We start from the raw sequence: 16923 nt of genomic DNA, 5'->3' as shown, positions 1-16923 counted from the left end.
CATTCCTTAATTCATTGATTCATTCATTCATTCATCCATTTATTTATTTATTTATTTATTTATTTATTTATTTATTTATTTATTTATTTATTTATTTATTTATTAGCTTTCCTCTATATCACACTGACAAAACTTGGAATAAAGGATAAAGGAGAGGAAGCATCTTTCCAGATTCAATCCTTCAATTAGTAAGCGTTTATTAAGAGCGTCGGCAGGATGTGGCGAGACCAGAAGGACCGGGGTTCTGCTCCCGTCTCTGACCATGGGCTACACTTCCCGATGATCTTATCTAAAGCTAAGAAAAGGCCATTCTAGGGGCAGGTGGTGCAGTGGTTGGAGCCCCAGCCCTGGAGTCAGGAGGACCTGAGTTCTAATCTGGCCTCTGACACTTGACACTTCCTGGCTGTGTGACCCCGGGCAAGTCACTTAACCCCCACTGCCTCAGCAAAGACAAATAAATAAGATGAAAATAACTAGAAAGTGCCATTCTGCAAAGATAGAGGGAATTTCCCCCATCTGGGTACTTCCCGTGTTAATGAAAGCACAGGGCTAGTTCTTGTAGCGCTGTCCGAGGTCCTAAAGATAAGAAGTCTTCAATGAACTAGTTCCTGCCCTCTGGGAGTTTATTTTCTATTAAAAAAGTAGCTTAGCCTTTCTCTAGGATTTAGAAAATGACCAACTTCCATGGTAATATTGGTGGATAAATTATAATTAATATATTATTATAAAAAGAAATTATTTTGACAGTTAACAACTTCAAGAATGAGATCCTTGGATTCTTGGTCATTATTTATGAGAGGATCCCAACATTCAGCAGCTACCAGAACTCTTAGTGTGGCAGCCTGTAGGAAACAGGATTTGCTAAAGGAGCTGAACCGAATCTGCCTTTGTTGGACCTGAATATACTCTTCAAGCTCAAGAGGACCTGGTCTGTGGCTTGCTCTCCTCAGCCTCTTGGAATCTCAACTCCCTTCAAGGCTCATTTTAGGCAGCAATTCTTCCAAGGGCATTTCCTATTCACCTCCTCCCCTCCCCCAGTTGTTTTTGCCCCACCTTGACCTGAAAATTAAGAAGTAGCAAGTAGTGGATAGACACTACTGAGTCAGGGAGACCTGAATTCAAATCCTGCCACTGACACGCCTTGACTGAGTGATCTTGGGCAAGTTATTCAACCTCTCAACGCCTCAGACAAATTTCAAAGATTTCAGAGAAGGTGGCAATGATGGAATTTCTTGTGGGGACTTCTCAACCAGCTTCGGTTAAAAAAACGACTTCTTTGTACATTTGGTTTCTCCCAGTAGAAAGAAAACTCGCTGAGGGCAGGAGTGATTTCCTTTCTGTATTTGTATCTGCTTGTTACAGACACCATCTGTATATGGTATATGCTTGTTATACTATAGTATAGTATGTATACTGTATGGTACAGTATGGAAGATGTGGGTTAAAACAGAACTTCTGATGTTTGCTCTCTATGTGACACTGGCAGAAATTCTCTAGCCTCCCTGGCCCTCAGTTTCTTAAGCTGTAAAATGAGGGGTTTGAAGATGGCCCCTAAAATCTCTTCTATCTCTAGATCCAGGCTATATTCTGCCACAGACACTCAAAACAATATGACCCTGGGTAAATCATCTCACAAACTCACTTTCCTCACTTATAAATGGGATGGGTAGGACTAGGAAGCCACAAAGGCCATTTCCAACTCTAAATTCATGACTTTTACGAAACCTCTCCCCAGAACTCCAGTTCTATCTTCATCATTATAATCTCTTGTCTCTTGAGCTCTTTCTAGGCTCAGCTCATGCATATCCAAGTAGCCTTTTCATCCCACCTCCCCCTCAAACTCTTTTCCTTCCCTAGATTTTCCCTAGTTCTTGGCCCAGACTTTCCTCACTCACATTCTCACTTACTTCATTCTCCTTTGTCTCAGTTACGAATGCACTTTTCTTTCCCTTTCTGCTTCCATTAGATTGGAAGCACCAGGAGAAAACAAGGCTTGTGTCCTACTTCTGTCTGCATCCCCTATCCTAGTCCAGGGTCTCATCCAGAGATCTAGGGTGTTCCAAAAGTCCTAGTGTATTTTTAAGCCAGCAAAGCTTAAATAGAACTGCTTTCCCCCTTCTTAGTGCATGGAGAGAACCCTGGTCCTAGGATCAGAGAATCTGGCTCTGGTTTGGGTTCTGCTGCTCATTGGCAAGAACCAAAGCTCTCAGGTGGGTTCCATTGTGTTTCAAACCTTGGGATACAAAGTGAAACAATCACCTAGAGGTAGAAAGTAAATTCTATGGGAGAGAAAGCTACGTTGTGCAAAACTCAAAATATATACACAATATATACAGAGTAAATTTTGTACTGGGAGGTCAATTACCTCATCTGTAAAGTGGGGATGATAACACTTCTGCTGCTTAACTTGCAGGGTCCTTGTGAAGAATACACTTTGACAAGCTTAAAGTGTCCTGTGAATAGGAGCTGTTAACATTATTACCATTATTACCATTACGATGTTCTTTTGGAAGCTGAATATTTCCAAGGAATCAATCTGTAGTATAGGAAGGGAAAAATCAACAATGTATTTATTTTTTAACTTTATTTTTATTGGCATCTTTTCCCCTATGCATTTTTCATCACTTTCATTTTGAAATATGGCCCTTCCTTCTCCTCTTCCTGATACTCATCCTTTGCAACAAGGATTTTTAAAGAAAAAAATCAATTTGGCAAAATCAATCAGTATATTCGTCATGTGTGACCATGCATACAAAATCTCCCATAGGCCCCCGCCTCTGGAAAGAGAAAAAGGAAGCTCATTTTTCTAAATTTCCTCCCATCCAAATCTATTCATTAAAAAAAATCACCCATTTTTATTTTTTAGATTTTCCCTTTTGTTTCTTTCCTTTTAAAAAAATATTGTTACAGAGGTAGTTGACAAAGCAGTGGAGAGAGAGCTGGGCCTAAGTTCAAATAAAATATCAGACACTTTTACTAGCTCTGTGACTTACCCCCTGTCTGCCTCAGTTTTCTCAAGGGTAAAATGAAAATAAAAATAGCACCTTGTTATGAGGTTAAATGAGATATTATTTGTTAAACTGTTTAGCACAGTGCCTGGCACCTAGATTCTATAAAAATGCTTCTTCCCTTCCATTCCCTTCCTTATTCTTAAATATGTTGTTTTCCTGCTTATGATTATTTCTGTTCACATAAGTTTTCTCAGAATTCTTCATAGTCTTAATTTCTTGGGACAGAGTAGCATGGATGACATTCATTTGCCACACTTTGGTTATTTCCTAATCAATGAGCATCTGCTTTGCTTCTAGGTTTTTTTTTTTTTTTTGATAAAACTATTAATGTTTGGATCTTTGTGGGCCAAATTTTTGGTCCTTGTTTTCCTTGGGGGTATATATGTAATAGGAGCACCTGGATCAAAGAGTATATTTTAGTCTTTGTTCTAGCTTATTTACAAATTGCTTTCCAGAATGGTTGTTCCAATTTGCAGTTCCACTAGGAGGGTGCTGGTGTACCCTGTGCAGTTATCCTAAATGTCAAATTATTCTTGCAACGCTCATCAATTCCCAAAATAAAACTAGGCAACAGCGCCTTCTGACTCTTTTTCCAATCCACATTAGTCATAATTTTTCTATGGGAGAATGATGTTTTAAAAATCCACCAGAGGCATGGAAACCCTCAAATCGAGAAATACTGTACTTTATGAGATCACACAAAGGGGGTCCCTACGCTCCCACAAATATAGAAAAAGTCTGATTTTATTTTTCTAGGGACTGAGGACAATCTTCAGAAGCAAAAATCATCTTGGTGTGTGGAAGTTTTATCGATCTGAGTGTTCTTTTTAACTTCATTTTTTTACCCATCCCTGCAAAAACTTCCTTTGTATGAGAGAAACAGAGACAGATGAGAGAGAGAAAGAGAGAGAAACAGAGAAACAGAGAGAGACAGAGACAGAGTGAGAGAGAGACAGAGACAGAGAAACAGAGAGAGAAAGAGAGACAGAGAGAAAGATCAAAACTGACAAGCTAAAGTAACTGTGTCTGGTAAAACATGTAATATTCTACCCCATCAGTCCCTTACTTCTTTACAGAGAAAAAGGAAATGAGTATCATCATTGTTCTTCATAATTAATCGAATTTTGACTTCTTTTGCAGGTTAGTTTTGATAGCAATATTGTCTTCACTATATATTTGACTCTCCTGGTCTCCAGACTTTTAAATAAAATTTACTCTACTCCCTGAATTCCTCATATTTCTAGTTTCTGATGACTCTGTGCTATTCTATTACATTTATATGCTTCAATATTTTTAGCCAGCTCTCTTCAATTGGCACCCACTTTTTTCTATAACAAAAATAGTTGCTACAAATAGTTTTCTATCATATCTTACTCTGCTGTATATTGCTTATCTGCATATTTGTCCTTCACCCTCTTAGGTTGTAAACTGTACATATCATTAATATATTTAGTGTACTAATATGAGTACATGTATATCTATATAGATGATCTAAAAAGGAACTTCCTAGCTTTGAGCTCTTTGGGCTTGTCTGACCAGTAGGTGAAAAGGTGAGAGTCAACTGGAATTGCATTTGGAGTCAGGAAGACCTGAGTCTGAATTTAACGTTGGACAGTTACCCACTGGGTAAACCTGAGAAAGTCCCTTAACGTCTGTCTACCTCGGTTTTCTCATCTGTAAAATGGGACTAATAATAGCATCTTTATCATAGATTGGAGTGTGGATCAAGAGAGATAACATTTGGAAAGTAATTTGCAAAACTTCAAGCTTTATAGAAATGGCAACTGTCTTTGTAATTAATAAGTTCTTTTTGGCATAATTATGGAGAGTTTAGTGACTTTTCCCCATAATTACAATTTTTTAAATGGTTAAGCCAATTCTTAGCTCCACTGTAGAGGTAAAAGATTGCCATGTACGTGATTAGGTAATGACTGCATCAAGTGCTAGGTCCTCACATACCTCATTGATTATCTAGGACAGGGATGTAACCTTCCTGACATTCATGGACCCCTTGGACAGTGAAGTTTAAGGATCCTTTCCCAGAATAATGTTTTAAAAAATACCCATGTATTGAAAAAGAATTTTGAAGGGAAACCCAAATTATATTTAAAAACAGTTATCAAAATGTTTAAAAAGTTCCTGGACCCCAGGTTGAGGACCCCTGGGAAGTCACGTGTAATTTACATTAGTGTCTCTCTTCCAAACAGAACTCACAAAACACATACTCAATGGATGGTAAGTACAACAAAGACGCCAGTAAGGGCATCTCTATGGGGTGGCAGGCAGCACGATCCTGCAGGCACTTTTAAGAACTGAGTAACTTTTTACCCAGAACACTTCCCGTTGTCCCAGGATCCAGGCAAAGCCGCCAGCTATCAGCCAAGGAAGGACTTTGCGTTCTCCCTAAGCGGTTGGACACAGCCTGCCAGACTCCCGGAACCGTCTGCCGCTGCTATTTCTGCCTGTTGCACGAAGCTCTCTCACACCCATACTTGGCTACTGAGTCTGTTCAAATGTCACCATTTCCCTAAATTAAGAAAAACTGGTCCCCTATTTTGCAGGGCCTGTTTGGTGCTCCTGGGCACCCTCTGCTGGCATGACAGCTACAGTGGGAAAATGCCAATGATGGGCAAAGGATCAGATCTCCCTGGAGATGACTCCAGCAAAGAGCTCAAGAACAAAGCTGTGCATCTGTGCTTCTGGAGCAACCCTCTGATCCTATCGTTGGAGTGACGTGGGAGCTCACTCATGGGAAGAGCATTTGGAACCCTTCATGAACTGCCCCCTTCCTACCATTGCAGTCTTCTCACACTTGGTCCTCCTTCTCACTCTCCATGATCTGCGACACCACCTTTCTGTCCTTCACACATGGAACTCCATCTCCCATCTTGGTGCATTTGCATTATTTTTGTTAGTCAGTTGTGCTCAATCCTACAAGACCCCTTTGAAAAGTCTTGTGTTCTAATTTCCCTCCGCTTTCCCCCCACTCCCTCCTCTAGATGACAAGTGATTCAATATATGTTAAACATGGTAAAATATATGTTAAATCCAATATATGCACATATATTTATACAATTCTCTTGCTGCGCATGAAAAATCAGATCAAAAAGGGAAAAATGAGAAAGAAAACAAAATGGAAGCAAACAACAACAAAAAGAGTGAAAATGCTGTGGTGTGACCCACACTCAGTTCCCACCGTCTCCCTCTGGGTGCAGTCTCTTTCATCATTACAACTTCATTGGGAGCAGCTAGGTGGTACCAGCCCTGAAATCAGGAGAACCTGAGTTCACATCTGGACTCAAACATTAACACTTTCTGGCTGTGTGATCCGGGCCAAGTCACTTAACCCCCATTGCCTCAGCCAAAAAAAGAAAATAAGATCATTGGAACTGGTCTGAATCATCTCATTGTTGAAGAGAGCCACACCCATCAGAAGTGACCATCATATAATCTTGCTGTTGCCATGTACAATGATTTGGTTCTGCTCACTTCACCCAGCATCAGTTCGTGTAAATCTCTCCAAGCCTTTCAGAAACCACCCTGCTGGTCATTTCTTACAGAACAATAATATTCCATAACATTCGTATACCATAACTTATTCAGCTATTCTCTGGTTGAGGGGCATTCTACTCAGTTTCCAGTTTCTGGCCACTACAAGCTGGGCTGCCACAAACATTTGTGCACATATAGGCGCCTTTCCCTCCTTTAAGATCTCTTTGTATCTCTTTAGGATACAAGTCCAGTAGAGGCACTGCTGGGTCAAATGCACAATTTGATAGCCCTTTGGGCATAGTGAAGACAGAGTCTTTTGTGTGTTGTAGGTCTCTATCTGCTCTCTGTCCCATCACTATCTTGAGTCCCATTGTCCCTTTCACACATAGCCCATAAGTTGCTGAAGTGGCCAAGTCCAAGTGTCAAAGTTCCATCGCTGATGCCAGTTTATTTTAAACAGTAGAAAAATGGTATCGGATCTGTTCCATTTTGCATCTCTTTGTAGTCTTTTCGATATCATCTGTAAATGCCTAAAGAAAGAGCTGCCTTATCTACAAGGCTTTCTGGAGGCTTTCAACTGCTTTCCAGTGATTTTTAAGGTGATATGTTTTATAATTTGCCATCCTCATTCTCTGTAATGATTACTATGATAATAATAATTCACATCTAACACTTTTGGGTTTCTAAAGCACTTTACCTATTTCATATGAATATAGCTTGTTCTTCAGAGGCAGCATGGGTGGATAGAAGGCTAAACAGGAGCTAGTAAGTCTTGGGCTCAAATTTTGCCTCTGGCACTTAATAATTGTGTGTCTCTGGGCAAGTCATTTAACCTCTTATGGCATTCATTTCTAAAATGGGGACGTAATACCTTTAGTGTGACTCCAATGATTTGCTGTGTAACATATAAAGCATTTGGAAACTTTGAAGCACTATATAAATGTCAGTTATTATTTATGTTTTACCAAAGGTTATCCATTTCCACAGTGATCTGCCATGTTTAATGTTACCAGCTGGGTCCTTTCAATTGTTAGTAATATATGAATGAATTGATGAAGAAATGGGTGATATCCCAGGAATGATAATGATGATGATGATGATAGTATTTACATAATTCCTATTGTGTGCTAAGCACTTTATAAATTCATCTCTTTTGATCTTATTCTAGTCTTTCTAATCTTTAACAGATTCTATATCTTTTAAAAATGCTTTCTCCTTTTTGTAGTTCTTCTGAGTATTGTTTTATTTGAAAATGAACTTTAAGAGATATATTAATGTAATTTAATTGGATAGGCAAAGGACATCTTTCCACAAAAGTAAAAAGCAATCCCTATTTGAATTAATAGATAAATTCTTGTGAATTACCTGAGACATCTAGATGCTATAGATTTGCTCAGGGTCCAAGAGCTAGTGTCAACATGGGATTTGAATCCAAGTTTTCCTGCCTCCAGGTCCAATACTTCTCCACTATGCAATACAATGGGTTGGAAAATCTGGAGAATGCTCCAAGTATATTTGGAATTTAGCAAAACACTTGATAAAGATTGTCATACTTTTGGAAACACTGAAAATACAGCAGATCTTTGCTTCAATGATATAGGTATGTGCATTGGTATAGAATGCAACAGACCTATCCTTGATTCTCCTATGTCTTTTTTTTGGCAAGGCAATTGGACTTAAGTGACTTGCCCAGGATCACAGTGCTAGGAAGTATTAAGTGTCTGAGGACAGTTTTGAACTATAACCTTCCATAAGTCCTCCACATTTTGTGGGTAGCAGGGAAACCCTAAAACCCTTCATCAGTCCTTTCCTCTGTCTATCTCACTGACCCACCTCTATTTCTGAACTTACTTTTTCCTTTACTTTTATGTCATTTTTTTTGTGTATAAAACTATATCATTGGCAATATGGTGCAGCTTGTTTACACTCATCCTATGGCCAGCTTGGCATTGTTCTTTGGCTCCTATCTTCCCTACTCCCCCCTAGTTGCTAATATCTTTTTCTGTGAAATTATTTTCCATCATCTCCATACATATTTTATATGTAGAGCATATGGGATGTTCCTGGAGAAGCCCTCTCCAGGACTGTTCAACCACCTTTGATATCCATCTATCACCCAACTCTCAGCTCTCACCTGTGACTCTGAGAAGTGGCAATTTCTTGCATTGGCTAGAAAACCATCTAGGCAGAATCGGTTTGAGAATAACTGATAGATCTCAGATCTGTTGATGAGTAGCGGGAATGTCTTCCCTAAGCGTGTGAAGACTTTCCCCAATGGAACGGGTGAATGGGGACAATTTGTTCCAGTGGCCATGAAGGTGAATGGAATAAAGCTTGATCAGACACTGAAGATGTCATGGCCATTCATGGCATACTGAGCCATCATCAGTCATCTTGACTTTTATCTTGTCATTGGATTTTGATGACTATAAGAGGCTAATGACTTTGTGCAGCTTTGACTCACCTAAATCCAATTCTCCCGTGAGTCAAGATGTCACCTGTGATATCATTGGACCTTTTTGAAAACAAAGGAAAAACAATTACATCTTGTATGTACCTAGTAATTTATATATTGTCTTTCTCACTGGAATATGAGCTTCTTGAGCTACTGTTTTTCACTTTTCTCTTATATTCTTAATTTTTTTCTTATATTCTCAATGCTTAATACAATACCTGGAACTTAATAGATACTTAAGAAATGATTATTGTGTTATTGACTTGACTTGGTTTGTTTTATGGTTTGTTGTTCTATGGGATCAGTGGCAGAATACTGGTGAAAAAAGATTAACTTTGTTGGCGGGATGGTTTGGGGTCATTGAAAGCTCGTTGCTGTTTCTCAAATGCAGACCAGATCACACTTTTCCTCCTAAAAATTACAGTTCCTCATGGGTTATTGTTCTTACGCAGAGCTTGTCCAGGGTATATGTCTTGATGGACTGTGTTAGAACCTGAGAATGTTGATAGAGGGGAAACAGTTATTTGCCTGATGTTATGCATATGTGAAGATCCTCATAGGTATCCATGTTTTCCTAGACTTATTTAAAAATCATCGAGGGGTATTTTGAATAATGGTGTTAGCTGTATCTTTATGGAAAATAGTCATTGGGGGCTGTGAAAAAATTGGTGATAGAGAGAGCTGGCATTATATAGGGTAAATAGATGGTAGTTTAACATTCTGGGTCTTGACACAACTAATATAAGGTCAACCGTGAGCCAAAGTACCTGGAAGTTTGACTTTGCATGATAAAGGATTGAACTCATAGAAAATCACAAATTTATAGAGGTGAAAGACCACATGAGTCATGTAGCACAACCTAATCACCTTATAGAGGAGAAAACAGTCAATAAACATTTATTAGGCACCTATTATGTGCCTGGAGGAAATGATTTTTCAATTCACACCCAGACAGATCAATCTTTTTGATGGTGACAAAAACCTTTGGTGAGCATATACCCTTCTGTTTTATTCCCCACTTAATATTGATAATCTGTGACAGTTATGGGCTTGCATTAAGATATCTTGTTTGATTTTCACATAAATACGTTTGTTGTTTTGATATGATCTTGTGTTTTTATGTGCAGTCAAAGAGCCTTCAGATTTTAAGTTCATTTATTCTTCCTTTTGCTCTTCTTCTTCTTTCCTCTTTCTTCATCCTCCTCATTTTCTTTCCCTTTCTCCCCCTCCTCCTCCTTATCTTCTTTCCCCTTCACCATCCCTTGACAAATAAGAGATTTAATTAATGCTATTTATAATAGTACACTTTTTCTTCTGTACCTTATAATTGATTCATCTCAAAAAAAGAGATGAGGAAACACCAAAAAAAATCCCATCAAATTCTTCAGTACTTTGGATAAAATCACACAATGGATCAGATATTGAGGGATGGAAGTGACTTTGGCTAGCACTTGGTCGTCCTTTCATTTTGAAAAGAAGGAAACTGAGATCCAGAAAATGAAGAGAGTTGCTCAAGATCACACAAGTATTAAGTAGGAGGGCTGGAATCTAACCCAGGTTTTCTGATATAAATGCAATATTTTTTTGTCCATGACACTACAGTCTCCAACCTTGATTCTAAGGGTTCTTTGTCCTGTCATCTAATCCCTGAGCTATTAAAACTTCAAAGATTGCTTCTTTGCATGAAGTGCAGACTTGTAACATATTTAGTTTTGATCTATACTTTTTAGTTTGTATTACATGCTTGTGGTTCTTGAAGTAGTTTTGTCTGAAGCTCTGAGACCTCCAAACTGTTAAAGAGAAATGGAAATCCTTATTTTAAACTATTAGTATTTCAGGTCCTTAAAAAACCCAGCTATGTTCCTTAGCATTCTCTAGCTCCTTGGACACTTCAACTATTGCTAGTGTCTTCCCCTCAAATAGTTATCTTGAATTTATATTTTAATATCTTTACATAAATTGATGAAGGACAATGAGTGGTAGTAGATAGAGTTAGTTTTAGATCTAGAAGGATCTGGGTTCAGTCCTGCATTGGGTAAATGTTGGTTGTGTGACTTTGGACAAGTCATGTAATCTCTCAGTTAACTAGGCTGACTTGCCTTAGTGGAAGGATTTTCCTTATCCAGAGGGGCCATCTTGACCTTTGTCTGGCCACAGGACTCTGATGATTCTGGAGGAGAGAACGAGGATGCTCTGCCTCCCTTAAATCCAATAGATCCAGTCATTACCTTCATGACATCTTAGTTTTTTCAAGAACAAAGGGCCAACAGCAATTCCTCGTCTAGAAATTCCTTATATTCATAAAATTACAGCTCATATTCCTGTTTCTACAAATGTCCCTATTATCTGCCCATTAAGCTTGAGGATAGATATTGCTTCTTTTTTTATCTTTATTCTCTGTATCTAAGGCGATGCTTGGCACATAGTGGGCACTTGAAAATACTGCTTGATTCAACAATTAATTCACCATGGATGGACCTTTATCTGTATGTTACTTGAACTTTACTTGTATATCACATGGTCCTTCTTGGACGCCATTGTTGGATTGGTATCTGTGTGCTGGCACTAATCATGAGTGTTCCCCCAAACTTCCCTGGTCCCTTCCTACTTTTCTCTCTTGGTGAGCTCATCCATTAGTATGTTTTCTTTTGTAAATGACTTCCAGACCTATATATCCAGCCAAAGGTTCTACCTTGAGCTCTATTATTACATCACCAACTGCTTATTGGGCCTCTGTCAAATTTAACATGTCCAAAATGAAGCTCAATATACATTCCCTCCAAAACCCATTCTTCCCTCTAATAACGATAGCTAGCATTTATGTAGTGCCTACTATGTGTCAGGCACTGGGCTTTACAAATTTTATTCCACTTTACAAACGTTATCTCATTTGATCCTCATAACAATCCTATAAGATTGATTCTATTATTGTCCCCATTTTAGAGCTGAAAAAACTGAGATGAACAGAAATTAAGACTGGGAAGCTAATAAGTATCTGAGGCTGGACTTGATCTCAGGTTTTTTCTGGTTCTAAACCCTGCACTCTGCGCCTTGAACTCCCTCGGAGTTTTAATTTTCAGTGGATGATATTACCTTCCTTCCAACTTTTGATTCATCCTTACTTCTCTTTTTCTTTCCCCTTTCTCTTATATCCAGTTTATTGCTTCTCCTTTACATTCTTCCATGTCTAAAACTAATTCTGTGTCTCATCTGTCACCTTCTCTATACTTATTCAGTTGACATTCTAGTTCAGATTCTTTTCGTCCCTTGTTGGGACTTTTCAGTAACCTCCTAATTGGAGCACTGGCAGAGGATGTGGGTTCAAATCTTGTCTTAGATATTATTTCTTTGAGCAACCTTGATGGGCCCTAGTTTCCTCACCCCTGTCAGAAGGGGCCTCAACTCCCTTTTCACTATAAATCTGATTCCCTGTTGTACCTCCATCCCAAGCTATTGCTTTCCATCTGAGGTTAATTTCTGTTTGCACCATATATATCATGTATTCTATAATCTTTTGCATGTTGTTTTCCACATTAGAATAAGCTCCTTTAGGGCAGAGACATGATGTTTTTTTCCACTTCTTTGTATGTTCAGCATTTAGCACAGTGCCTAGGATGGAGTAAGACCTTAGTAAAAGCTGCTTGACTAATTGACTATCTGATCTATCACTCTTTGGTTTCCTTCCTTTCTGACTCTCTGTTATGCCTTTTGTATAAAATAATCTTCCTAATGCACATCTGACCATTTTACTTCCATGATAAAGAATATTCAGTGGCCTCTATTTCCTCTAAGATAAAATGCAAACTCCCCAATGTGGTAAATAAAGTTCTTTACCATTTGGCTTTAGAGATGAACTTCTCCCTTGATATTTGCCCTCCTACCCCCAGAATTCTCTTTTTTTTTTGCCCAGACTGAAAACAACATCTCCAGCCTTTAGACCTTTGTAGAGGGTAGAAGGAACTCCATTCTCACTCCCAGTCTTTCCCCCTACAAATCCTTCATTTTCTTCAGTCAGCAGACATTTATTAAGCTCCTACTATATACAATGCATTGTGCTAAGTCCTAGGAATAGAAAAATAAGCAGAAGAAGTTAAGTTCCTGGATTCAAGGAGTTTACCGTCTTCTGTAAATTCAGCTCAGATTTCAACAATGGGAAATGTTCCCTCCCTGATCACCCTTGTTGTCACCATTCTCTCAGATCATCTTCTCCATGGTTCTCAGGGCATTTGCTGCCACCTACACTGGAGTGAGTGTTGCTTGAGAGTAGTGATTGTTTCTAGTTTGTGTCTACACCATCAGCACAGGGCTTTGCAATTGGAGGTGATTAATAAATGCTTATTTTGTGGAACAGGATTGAATTCCCCATGCTAGGTCTCTTGAAGAGAACTAGATGCTGTAAATAGTCCCAAACTTGCATAAATAATATGACAGATGTGTTCTGGGGAGAACAAACACCCTGCCAGCCTGACATTCATCCTCCATTCTGCTCCAATAAGCTCTGCTTTGGAAAGGTCACAGAAAAATGAATTTTGACCTTTATTATAAAATATGTTTTACCCTTAAAGAGGCTTTAACTATTTGACAATGTAGCCAGGAAACAAATCTTCTCGGTCCTTCAGAGCCCAGCTTAGATGTCTGAATTTCCTTTCTGGAGCCTTCCTTGATACCTCCTTGCATTCTGTGCCCGTTCCCACCAGGCTGGAGTCATTAAGCACTGCTTGGGAAGTTAAATGAGGTGCCTAGAATGACAAGGACAGCATCTGCACCCAGGTCTTTCTGGTGATTCTCTCACCATGCCATATGGCTTTTTTCCTACTATGTCTGGCCCATACTAAGCGTGTTTAAGTTACCGAATCGCTTTCCCTTGCATGTCTTTCCTTCATCATGTCTTTTTTTCTTTTGTAGTCATTTGTGGTTATATCTTATCTCCCATACTAGGCATAGTAGGAAGGTAGCTAGGTGGTGCAGTGAACAGTGTGATGTCAAAAGGACCTAAGTTTAAATCCAGCCTAATTGTGTTATCCTGGGTGAGTCTTGAGCTTCTTGATATGTGACCTTCAGCCCCTCAGATAACAAGGGAGCAGAAAAGGGGAATAAGGTGGAGAGTAGAGAGATGATCAGGGGGAAATAGCAGATCTGGAGATCAATAGCATGACTAGAGACACGGCCATGATTAGAAATAATATACAAGGCCAGAACCAGGCCCAGGGAGGCCCCACGCCAGGTATATGTGTGATGGGTGATAGAGAGAGGAAGTCTACATGGAGTAAGATCAGGAGATCCAAATGTAGTGAGAGGTCCAAGGTTCCATTCATACAAAATCCCTCCTCCAACACAAGGAGATGTCTCTTGATGGTGACATCCTGGGAGACCCATAGTGGCCAAATGCTTCACCATTTTGACTTTTGGCTCTTCACCTGTGCCTGGTACATTTATACATTTATGTATATATATTATATATTATACAACATAATATATAATTATATATATATATATATAATATTATAATGTATAAGTGCTTTATACATTTGTAGTTTAGTCGTTCAGTCTCGCCTGACTCTGTGACCCAATTTGGGGTTTTCTTGGCAAAGATACTGGAGGGGTTGGTCATTTCCTTTTCTGGTTCATTTTTAAGATGAGGAACTGAGGCAAAGAGGGTGAAGGGACTTGGCCAGAGTCACACAACTAGTGACTGTCTGAGGCTGGATTTGAATTTAGGAAGATGAGATTTCCTTACAGCAGATCTGGTGCTCTGTCCACTATGGCGCCCTAATCGCACTTTGTACATACAGCTGCTCAGTGATTGCTAGGAGACCATGGAGTACAGCCCCCTCATTTTATAGTTCTGAAGAGGAGTGTGTTTTGTCCAAGGTCATCCAGGGAGTAAGCAGCAAAGAAGGAAGTTGAACCTCCATCCTTTCACTGTAGATCCAGCATGCTTTACTCCTACCAACTCATCATCCTGCTGCCTCTCATCGACTATCTAACCTGAAGCAAGATAACTATGGGAAACATAATTGTTCTCCTTGCCTATATTCTTCATAGGTGATCACCAACATTAATCTGAAAAATTGTTGATACTTTTAGAATGTCCATTTCTTGAGTCTTCCATCTGGCAGGAGAGACAAGAATAGTCACAGAGCTCAGGACTTTACCTCTCTCCCTTCTTTGCAGAGAAGAAGGACTATGGGAATGGATAACTGCATGCACTGTCACATTTCAGTTAATGTGTTGCTCAGTTTTTACCAAACCACTTTTTTCCCCCCTCTATTTTTTCTTTGTTATAAGGAATAGCTTGCTGGGAGGGGAAGGACTTAGTCAGATATAAAGATGATGTAAAAACAAAAAAAAATAATAAAAGTAAAAAACTTACAAAAAAAATTAGGCTCTCTGTGAAAGGTGAGGCTGGTTGTGTTTGTTTCTCCATCATCTATCATAGATTTTGGAACAAAATAGACACGCAATAAATCTCTTTTTGAATGAATGGTAATAATTAGAGCTCACTGGACTTGGAACATAGTAAGTGATTAAGAAATAGTTATAGATTGATGGATTGATCCCAGGTAGAGGCGTACAATGGAAAAAGCATTCAAAGGACCTGAATTCAAGTATCGTCTCTGACACTTACTTGCTGTGTGACTTTGAGCATCTACTGAATTCTACTCAGTTTCCTCATTTTTAAAATGAGAAGTTTGGACAATCACCTCTGAGATCTTTATCAGCTTGAAATTTGTGATCCTATGATGAATGAAAGAAAAAGCATTTATTAAAAACCGACTAAGGAGAAGACACATATGATCCTATAAATAGCTGTTTCAAATTTGCAAAATATTTTATTGAAAAAAACCCATTTTTCCAATTAACACATTTTTGTTCTCTTTTTCTACCTTTTCTCTCACTTGCCAAAAATTCCTGGTAGCCCATATATGCATAGTCCAGCAAAACACATTCTCTTTTTGACCATGTCTAGAAATATGTTTCGTGGGCTCTGTGACTATTCATGTCTCTTCTACCAGATGGAAGACTCAAAAGTGTCTTCAGAAATGGACATTTTAAAAGTATCAACAATTTTTTAGATTAATGGTGATCACCTATGAAGAATACAGGTCCTAACTCCTCTATTAGGAGGTGGGGAGCATTTTTTTTTTATCTCCAGTCCTGTGGACTCATGAGTGATCAAGGTATTGATTCCAGTGATCAGAGCTGTGAATTGTAGTATGCATTATACACATTGTTGCCCCCTTCTCCTCCTCCTCCTCCTCTTCTTCTTCCTCCTTCTCCTCCTCCTCTTTTTTCTCTTTCTCCTTCTTTCTAGGTTTATTTTATAGAGGAAGAGAATTAGGGAGCAGCTTGTATTCAAGGGGATACTTTGCCTTATATCTGTCCAATACTCAGGGCTCTATCACTTCTCATACTCAACTAAAAGGAACCTGGTATCCTTATGCCAATATATGGCTATGTTTGGCAAAGGGACAGGAGCACCAGGGGCATGGATGAAGCCATTGGGAGCAAGCGAGCATGTGGGCTTTTCAATTGTTAACTCATCCATCTGTAGCAAGTCTCTCCCCTGGAGTTTCCGTGGAGTCATGACCTCTTTCTACATTGAGATGGCTAATTTACAAAGGGGATTGCAAGGCACTCCAAATTTTAATAGCTTTAAATAGAATTTAGAATGTGCTAATGAGACACTTTTAAATGACATAATGAGTGAGGGAGGGAGAGAGAAGAATGGTGTGGAAATAAAAAATGAAATGCAATAATTTATGCAATAATAATGATAACCTTCACATAGCACCATAAGCTTTAGCAAGCACTTTCTCCTCAACAAACCTTTGAGGTTGGGAGTGCAAACTTTATTATATCCAATTTACAGATGAGGAAACAGGCTGGAAAAGTTCGATGATTCATCCTGAGTCACCCAACTACTAAGCATAAACACATATTATGGGTTCAGTTCTGGGCTTT

The sequence above is a fragment of the Sarcophilus harrisii genome, chromosome 1, assembly GCF_902635505.1.
Source record: "Sarcophilus harrisii chromosome 1, mSarHar1.11, whole genome shotgun sequence".
NCBI lineage: Eukaryota > Metazoa > Chordata > Mammalia > Dasyuromorphia > Dasyuridae > Sarcophilus > Sarcophilus harrisii.
The sequence above is the reverse complement of the archived record's forward strand: the minus strand, read 5'-3'. Positions refer to the sequence as shown.